Below are 9,111 nucleotides of genomic sequence, written 5' to 3'. Positions count from 1 at the left end.
CCACAAGATAAAGATGGAGTTGGCACAAAAAGAGGTACTGAAGCTGCAGGAACAAAGAGACGTGGATCAGACACTGCTGCATCGCAGAGCCAGCAACATTTCAGGAATGGAAGATGTCATCAAGCTCTTAACGGAAAACGCTCAAATGGCTGAAGCGTATAATGCCATCTGTGAAGACACCATTCTTGTTTTTGAGGAAGAGATTCATGACAAGGACGAGCACATTCAGACACTGCATGCTGAAAAACAAATCGTGATAGATACAGCTCAGGATCTACAAAGCTCGGTAGATGATTTGCAATCAGAAGTGAAGGATTTGAGAACAACAGCAGAGATTTAGACACGGGAGATGGAAAGGATTAAAGGACAAAAAGCTATGGTTGCCTCAACGTCAGCGGTGCAACCACAAGAAGACATAATGGCACTTAGAAAAAAATTGGAACTGGAGAAGAAGCAGAGTCTGATGATAACGGAGAGTGCTATAATGGCGGAGGAAGAGTTGAAGAAACAACTAGCTGATTTGCAAAGGCAACCGCAAGGTCAATCCCGGGAGGAGCCCAAGATAGAAGGCATGGCAGTCTTTGCCATAATTGATGAGAATGAAGCCCTTCTCAAGAATTGATCAAAGCTGCTGATGCAAAGAGGGAAAAGGAGCTACATGAATGTAAAGATGAGAATCAGAGACTGTTAGCACAAGTGGCAAGGTTGCAAGCAGCAGCATCACATCCCCGAAGAGAAGCAAGAGTACAAACAATAGCAATGCCAACAAACCTGACAAATCTAGCAGCCACTTATGGGGACGATGAAGATGTCCAAGAAACACATGATGTGGCTGCTGATCTACCAGGACCCAGTAACATTTTTGAAGACGAAGACACATTGACCAGTTATGAAGAGAAGAAACTGAGAGTTCAAGTGCAAAAAGAGATAGATCTGTGCTGGAAGGGTGTCATGGATCAAGAAAGAGAGCTACTAAATGCTCTATCCAAAACTGGAAAGACGGATGCAGAACTACGAGCTAAGTGGACAGCCCCGATGCTCCCGTATGTGCTTTTAAAGTAAGAAAATCCTGAGCATCAGAAGCAATTGGCAAACGAAGATTATGTGCCAGTTTTTGAAGGGAATTTGCAATCACCAAAAGACTGCAATCACATAGTCAACAACAGTGATAGGATTTGAAGGGCTACCCCAAATGTCTAATGACAGGCATGTGCAGCTTATGCCCTTCTACAATGAAGGGCGAATTTTAAATTTGCCCTTCTAATGAACAAAAGGAAAGATTTGCACCCTTCTTCATCAAAATTCCAAGAAAACTAATATTTCACTTATTGTATACTCCCATACATTAATATTTCACTTATCTCACACTCTTCCATGCATTTTAACCATCCTTTTAGTATAACTTTGACAAAGTTCATTATTTAAACAACGTATTCTCAAACCACAGTCCACGGACCACAACTTGGTAAATTTTTGAAATTATATAGAAATAGAGCAAATGAAACCAATGACATAATGAATATGAATTCACTTTTATCGTTAAAGTACAAAATTGGAGAATAAAAACTGCCTTGAAATAAGATTAAAAGTCCTTCAATTCCAATACAATGCAAAAGAGCCCTCGATACAAAATCATATCGCTTCGCTGAATATCTAAGCAAATAAAATTCCATAGTAACAATCAATTTGTTTCCAAGCTTTCTATCCTTCGCTTCCTCATAGATTTCCACATATCAAAGCATTCTTCCCACAATACATCTTGGGGACATGAAGCCTTCGGAGTATTGAGTCCAACAAACATTGCTAAGCCCAATGATGGAAGAGACAATCTATTACGAGACTTGCTTTTTATCTTATTCATTTTTGAGAAGCCTCTTTCACAGGCAACTGATGAAAGTGGAAGTAAAAGCAGAGCTATCCATAATTTCATGGTCCATGGAAAAGAAACCTCCCATTCTTCATGGTTGCAACAATCTTGCCAAGCTGAATGCATACTCTTACCTTTGAAGCAGTTACGAATCCGTGTGATAAAAGATCTGCTTTCTCCTTTGCATTCTTCTTCATTAATGAAAGAGTTGGCTCCTTTTCCAAACTGTTTTCACAATACATCTAGCCACCTTATCGTAAAGTAATCTAGTATCTGCAAGTCTTGATCATAATCCTTCGGGCTAAAGTACTTTGCCGCTTCAAAGAGATCAAAATCAACCTTAAAACGATTTGACAATGAATCCACCAGGCCTTTGATGTACATAATTTCCATGTAAGCCAGATTATTCACCACCCCGTGCAAAGTTTCATGTGGATCAAGAACATCCTCGTCACACATAGGGCCAAGATGTAGTTGATGAGAATGTGAATTTCCTGAGGAATCAATGTGATCAATGATGCCATGTTGATTTATCGCCTTTGTCAAAAAAAGTTGAGTGTACATAGCCTCACACCCAAATACATTCCCTAGAAAAGCCATTTGCAAAGACTCTATAAAAGCCTTCAAATGGTTACCAATAGCAGAAATATCAATGTGATCCTCTTGAAGTTTACAACTCAAGACATTAAGCTCTCCAAGGACATCTGCAAAGAAGTGTAAAAGAAACTGTATTTTGTAGTTTGTGAGATATGCATACAAGTCCGCTTCTTCTGCCTTCAAGACAGTCAATAAAGCCGGCATTAAGCGCACTATCCTTATCATAACTTGCCCTTTTGAGAGCCATCGAACATCATGCATTTTTAACAACTTCAGTTTTCCATTGCGACCAAGATTGAAGTCCTTTACAACTTCTGCCAATGATAGATGTCGCTTTGCGGATCTGGAAGCCCATTCATATAACTTTCTGGCCACTATGTCCACAAATTTGAATTCCTTGTATAGTTTGAATGCATCACCTGCAGCTAAAGACTCCCTATGTATGACACAATGAAAACTCAAAAGATGCGGCACAACCTTCTTCGATCTCGAAACCACACCATTATTAGCACCTATCATAACACTGGCACCATCAGTTGCAATGCCTATCATTTTATGCAATGGCAGCTTCATTTTGTCCAGAAATGCTATCAAGGTAGAATACAAGCTTTCAGCTTCAGTATTTTTGACATGCAACAAATCCACAAATGACCTGCATATACAGCCATTGCCATTTTCCCGCATATAAGTAACATAAAGAATCATGTATTGTTGAGTGCTTACATCTGTACTGTCATCAATCTACAAAGAATAAAAGAGACTAGCAACAATTTCCTCTTTTAGTCTCTCCCAATAGACCTGTTTGATGGCATTTGCAAACTCGTTTCCTACACTTGTGCTCGTATAAGCTGAATATTCACTTGCAATTGGCATATTTGGTGTCCGCATGAAACGTTGGAAATTGCAAAGCTTTGAAAACTCATCAAAAGGCAAATTTCTACGAACCACAAACCACAAAGTTTGCATGACTGAGATGATTCTTTCTCTCTCCTCATCTGTTAGCACTTCAATGTGTTTCTCTATGGGAATTGTGGTTTTTTTAGTGTAAGCATTCTATATTGCCTTCGCATCTGAATGCGGACCTAACGTCGCATGCTCATCTAATGCAGACCTTTGCAAGGTTGAAGATCTTTCTCCACTAAATTGAGTCTTTTTATGTGCAAAGATGCACCACCTACATTTGACTCTCTTTTCCATCATGATCAACTGTTGGAAAATCCCAAGGATGAGGTATCCTCCAGCTTTCTATCCATCGTCGAGCATACTTCTTTTTGCTTGAGCTACCTTCAGCTTCAGTGTTATCTAAAGCTGTAGTAGCTGCCTCACCAGCCTCTTTGTCAAGAGAGAGTTGAGGATCATGCAAGCCAAGGACTTCTTGAATGGTCTTCTGCTTTTTATTTTTCTTAGGTCGTCCAAGAGGAGCCATCTACCAATAAATTTCAAAAACATAGCATAAACTATCTTTGCGACTATAAAAGATATATTTAAAATATACAAAATAAAAACACTTGAGATACATTGATTGAAAAAAAAAGAAATACATCTTTGAGGACCAACATTTGGTGTCCAAAAGAAAGTTACATCTTCGATAGCCAATATCTTATTACAAAGAAATTTCACTTTAACTCAATAAAAGGCTGGCATCATTTCTACCAATGGCCGTAGACATTTGGTCCCATCCAATTGCATGTGGCTTAAGTCTACATACAATTCTTCAAATGACTTTCTACTCTCGTCTTGAAGAAGATACCCAGCTTTTATAATCTCCTGAATATGGTATGCTTCACTTGCTGAACGAGATGCTAGCCAATCGGTTCTGTATTACATAGAAAACTCCCTACATAAGATGACCATTTGATCAATAAGCCAGGCTAATGCATATACATCAACCTCTCTGGTATACACATGGTCATTATGTGTGTCCTTCAATAGCTCTGGAGCAATCCAAGGTTTAGGCTTATGGGCTTTGCTATGACAACAATTGAGTGATTGACGTCTCTCTAATTCAGGCCTCATGGCTAATCCCCAATCAATGATGCCAACTTGAGGATTTGAATCCCTTGTAAAATCCAACATAATATTGAAAGGATGCAGATCACAATAAACAACACCTACTTGATGGGTATAGGCCATTGTGTGTATTAAAGCAGCTATAATATTTGGAAGACTGTTCGCAAAAGCCACGACTCGAGTTAGTTCTCCTTGATTCAGCTTAGCTGCCTTGCCTTTACTTAAACTTGCACCATCTTTCTCTTCTTTTTTCATAATTTTGCTGAAGGTACCTTTCTCAAAAGATAGACTATGCATCATTTTTCCAATGCTTCCTCCATTGAAGTATGGAAAAATAGCTATCAAAGGCTGATAGCAAGTATGTGCAATACTACGCACAATCCCCCTGTGTCGAAAATCAAAGCTGACCTCGTCCTTGAAGGATTTTAATTTATGTCCTGGCATTCCTCGATACAGCTTTGCCGCATAAGTATTTTCACCTGGAAGGTACGAAATGCCATCAATTCTTACTTGGAAGCATGTACCAAAAGAGCCGACACCCAAGTTCTGTAAATAGTTGATGGCATCATGTGGTATTCCAAGAGTCATGGTACACTCCGAGTTCCTCGCAGATCTCTGCAGAGAGTTCCCAGCTGGATGCCCATGGCAATCTATCTTTGACTCCATCTTCTCTTCCGCATGGTTGACTTGCTCCCTTCGTAGATTTTTAGATAACACAAATTGTTTATCTATATCTTTGGCACGCTTACTCTTCTCTCTTTCAGCACGCCAAGCCAAATCCCAAGCCTTGAGCTTTATCAATTGAACGCCTTCGGGAAGAGCTTCATATAAATCACACACACTTTTTCATATTACCAATGATGCTATAAGCAGACTGGTGAGCTTCGTCTTTACTTATAACAAAGGTTTCCTTGGAGACCGCACTTACAATTGATTTTTCAAGCATTTTTTATATGAGCGTCTCATTCTGCACAATACTCTGCACTTGCTTCTCTGATAAGTCACTTATCGTCTTGCAGAGAGTTGACCTTAGAGATTGAAGAAATGCCTTCTTCTTACCTTCTGCCATAGTGACTATAAATAGATGTCCTATAAAGAAAGAGAGAAGAGAAGTCAATCCACATATGTGAAAGTATTTTTGAGTGTACCTTAAACAATTGCATTAATGCTTCTACCTTGATCTAATGTGGCACAATGATATACCATAAATCACTTTGAATAGACAAAATTCGATAGCTCAAGATGACACACCCAATCAAGCCATATGACCATGTAACAAATTGAGACTATATTTGTAATTATATACGAAATAAATACATTATGTATGTGTAACACACACTCCCAAGGTGTCTGCTACCCTTGTTATTATAAGAAGAGACATAATCTATGTTTTCGTAAGAAACTAAAGCTCAAGATAACACAACCGGTCAAGCCACATGACCATGTGGAAAATTGAGACTATAGAATTTGTAACTGCATAGAAAACTAAAGGCAAAATTCGATAGCTCAAGATGGCACACCCGATCAAGCCATATGACCATGTGACAAATTGAGACTATATTTGTAAGTATATACGAAATAAAGACATTGTGTATGTGTGATACACACTCCCAAGGTGTTTGCTACCCTTGTTATTGTAAGAAGAGACATAATCTATGTTTTCATAAGAAACTAAAGCTCAAGATAACACACCCGGTCAAGCCGTATGACCATGTGGAAAATTGAGACTATAGAATTTGTAACTACATAGACTCAAGAACTAAAGGCAAAATTCGATAGCTCAAGATGGCACACCCGATCAAGCCATATGACCATGTGACAAATTGAGACTATCTTTGTAATTATATACGAAATAAAGAATTTGTGTATGTGTAACACACACTTCCAAGGTGTCTGCTACCCTTGTTATTGTAAGAAGAGACATAATCTATGTTTTCGTAAGAAACTAAAGCTCAAGATAACACAACCGGTCAAGCCATATGACCATGTGGAAAATTGAGACTATAGAATTTGTAACTGCATAGAAGAACTAAAGGCAAAATTTGATAGCTCAAGATGGCACACCCGATCAAGCCATATGACCATGTGACAAATTGAGACTATATTTGTAATTATATACGAAATAAATACATTGTGTATGTGTAATACACACTCCCAAGGTGTCTGCTACCCTTGTTATTGTAAAAAGAGACATAATCTATGTTTTCGTAAGAAACTAAAGCTCAAGATAACACACCCGGTCAAGCCATATGACCATGTGGAAAATTGAGACTATAGAATTTGTAACTGCATAGAAGAACTAAAGGCAAAATTCGATAGCTCAAGATGGCACACCCGATCAAGCCATATGACCATGTGACAAATTGAGACTATATTTGTAATTATATACGAAATAAAGAAATTGTGTATGTGTAACACACACTTCCAAGGTATCTGCTACCCTTCTTATGAAGAGACATAATCTATGTTTTCATAAGAAACTAAAGCTCAAGATAACACACACGATCAAGCCATATGACCATGTGGAAAATTGAGACTATAGAATTTGTAACTGCATAGAAGAACTAAAGGTAAAATTCGATAGCTCAAGATGGCACACCTGATCAAGCCATATGACCATGTGACAAATTGAAACTATATTTGTAATTATATACGAAATAAAGAAATTGTGTATGTGTAACACACACTTCCAAGGTGTCTGCTACCCTTGTTATTGTAAGAAGAGACATAATCTATCTTTTCGTAAGAAACTAAAGTTCAAGATAACACACCCGTTCAAGCCATATGACCATGTGGAAAATTGAGACTATAGAATTTGTAACTGCATAGAAAAGTAATTAACAATAGGAAAAAGAGGCACAAAGTATCATTTGGTAAGAATGGATAGCTCAAGATAAACACACCCGGTCAAACCATATGACCATGTGGCAAATTGAGACTATTCTAATTTCTTCTACATAAGTCTATTTCAATTTTGGATTGTCCCAATACCTACATATATGTTTACGATAAATAATTATTGCTAAAAGCTTAAGCAAATCTTTACATAGAAGAAACGCTTTAGAGTTTCTTTCATTTTGGTCTGCACACAGACTGACCACTTTTGCTACTTCAAAAAAACTTAAAAAGAAACAAATCGCAAAGTTTTTGATAGAAACCTACGACGTCACACACCCGGCTTGAGACTTAATATACATTCTTTATTGACCCTAAGCCACACTATCACTAAAAATTGTGAGTATGAAAAAAAAAGATTGAAACAATTTAAGACTTAACGCATAAAAACACTTTAAACGTGGGATGCACATTTTAACTTTTGAGTCGAAACTTGCCTTGAAAAAAGACAACAAAATATAGCAAGACTTAAATTTATCGCCAGCAAATGCTTCAAATTATGATGCAAAAACCCGAATAGTTTCAAGTTGATTGTTCGCCCCTATTTTCTTTAGTTAAGAATTAAAAACGATGTTGGCAATCCCTACAGCTTCAATGTGTAATGTGCATTGTGCACCACCCTTCAAACTAACTATAGTGCACTGTTTAAACTCTAAAGACCATCTGAGACAATTACACAAAGCAATAAAGAAATGGGTCATGACTCGTATGTGCAATGTGCATGCATTAAACTTTTCAAGACCTTTGTTGAGAGGAAGCTTGAAGTCTTGACCTCTAGTTGACGTGTCCTACATGAGCCTTCACCGAATCACCACTTAAGAAGTTAAGAGTCTTAGACCATGCACACACAACACACCCCACTGGTGACTGTACATAGGCTAAATTTTAGGCTAGTAGGCTATACTAGGGTCTGTCACATTAGTCTACCCCAAATTCCAATAATCAATTTAAAGAGTAAGTCTCAAAAAAAAAAAAAAATCAATTCTTACGCTCTGTCAAGCGTGCAGGTCGACTCTTCGACGAGATGAAGGCACTGGGCGCTGGATGTGTGAGCTCACGCAGCCACCGCAGGTCGGAGACGTAGCAGGTCTCTATCCCGATTCCCCGCAGGTCTGCAGCTCGCAGCTCGCAGCACGCAGCAGGTGACACCGTGACAGTTCGGACAACACTGGGCAGGTTGACGCAGGCGGCAGCAGGGTGGGGAGTCTGGACGGCGGCAGGCTGCAGCAGCTCGACTGCTCGCTCAGGCCTTGGACGAGGGCAGGCCCGCAGGGGTCAAAAACGAAACCTGCGCAGTGGCGACGGGAGTGATAACGAAATTTTTAGGGATTTGTGCTTTGTACAATGTACAATCACAATGTACATGTGTTCACACCTTTAGTGTTCACATGGCCAAAATTTAAACTAAGTGCAAATTCACGACTCATTGAGTCATTGGCAATTGCTCACTGCCAACTGGCAAATTGAAGGCAACTGCTCACGACTCACGAGTCACAATATCATGAAATTGCAACCCATCACTAAACCTGGTCTAAAAAACTTGTAAAAATTGAAATCGATTTTTGAAGGGCAATTTGATGGACGGCCCTTCTAATCACATATCATAGCAATTTTCTTCCTTCGCAATTGAAGGGAAATTTTAATTCAATCCCTTCAAATGCAGGGTTCTTCACGACTCAACCCTTCGTACGCAGGGTTAACAGCCATTTGAAGGGCAGAAGGGCGTCAAAAATAAAAAGCAG

General features: G+C 38.8%; 1 pseudogene; it reads right to left on the bottom strand.

The window, feature by feature from the left end:
* Nucleotides 1-1,681: 1,681 nt before the first annotated feature.
* LOC147455297 (uncharacterized) lies at nt 1,682-3,430 on the bottom strand (annotated as a pseudogene).
* Nucleotides 3,431-9,111: the final 5,681 nt, after the last annotated feature.

The sequence above is a fragment of the Adiantum capillus-veneris genome, chromosome 6 (genome assembly GCF_014529385.1).
Source record: "Adiantum capillus-veneris isolate H3 chromosome 6, ASM1452938v2, whole genome shotgun sequence".
Lineage (NCBI taxonomy): Eukaryota > Viridiplantae > Streptophyta > Polypodiopsida > Polypodiales > Pteridaceae > Adiantum > Adiantum capillus-veneris.
This window is presented reverse-complemented; position numbering and strand designations above follow the sequence as displayed.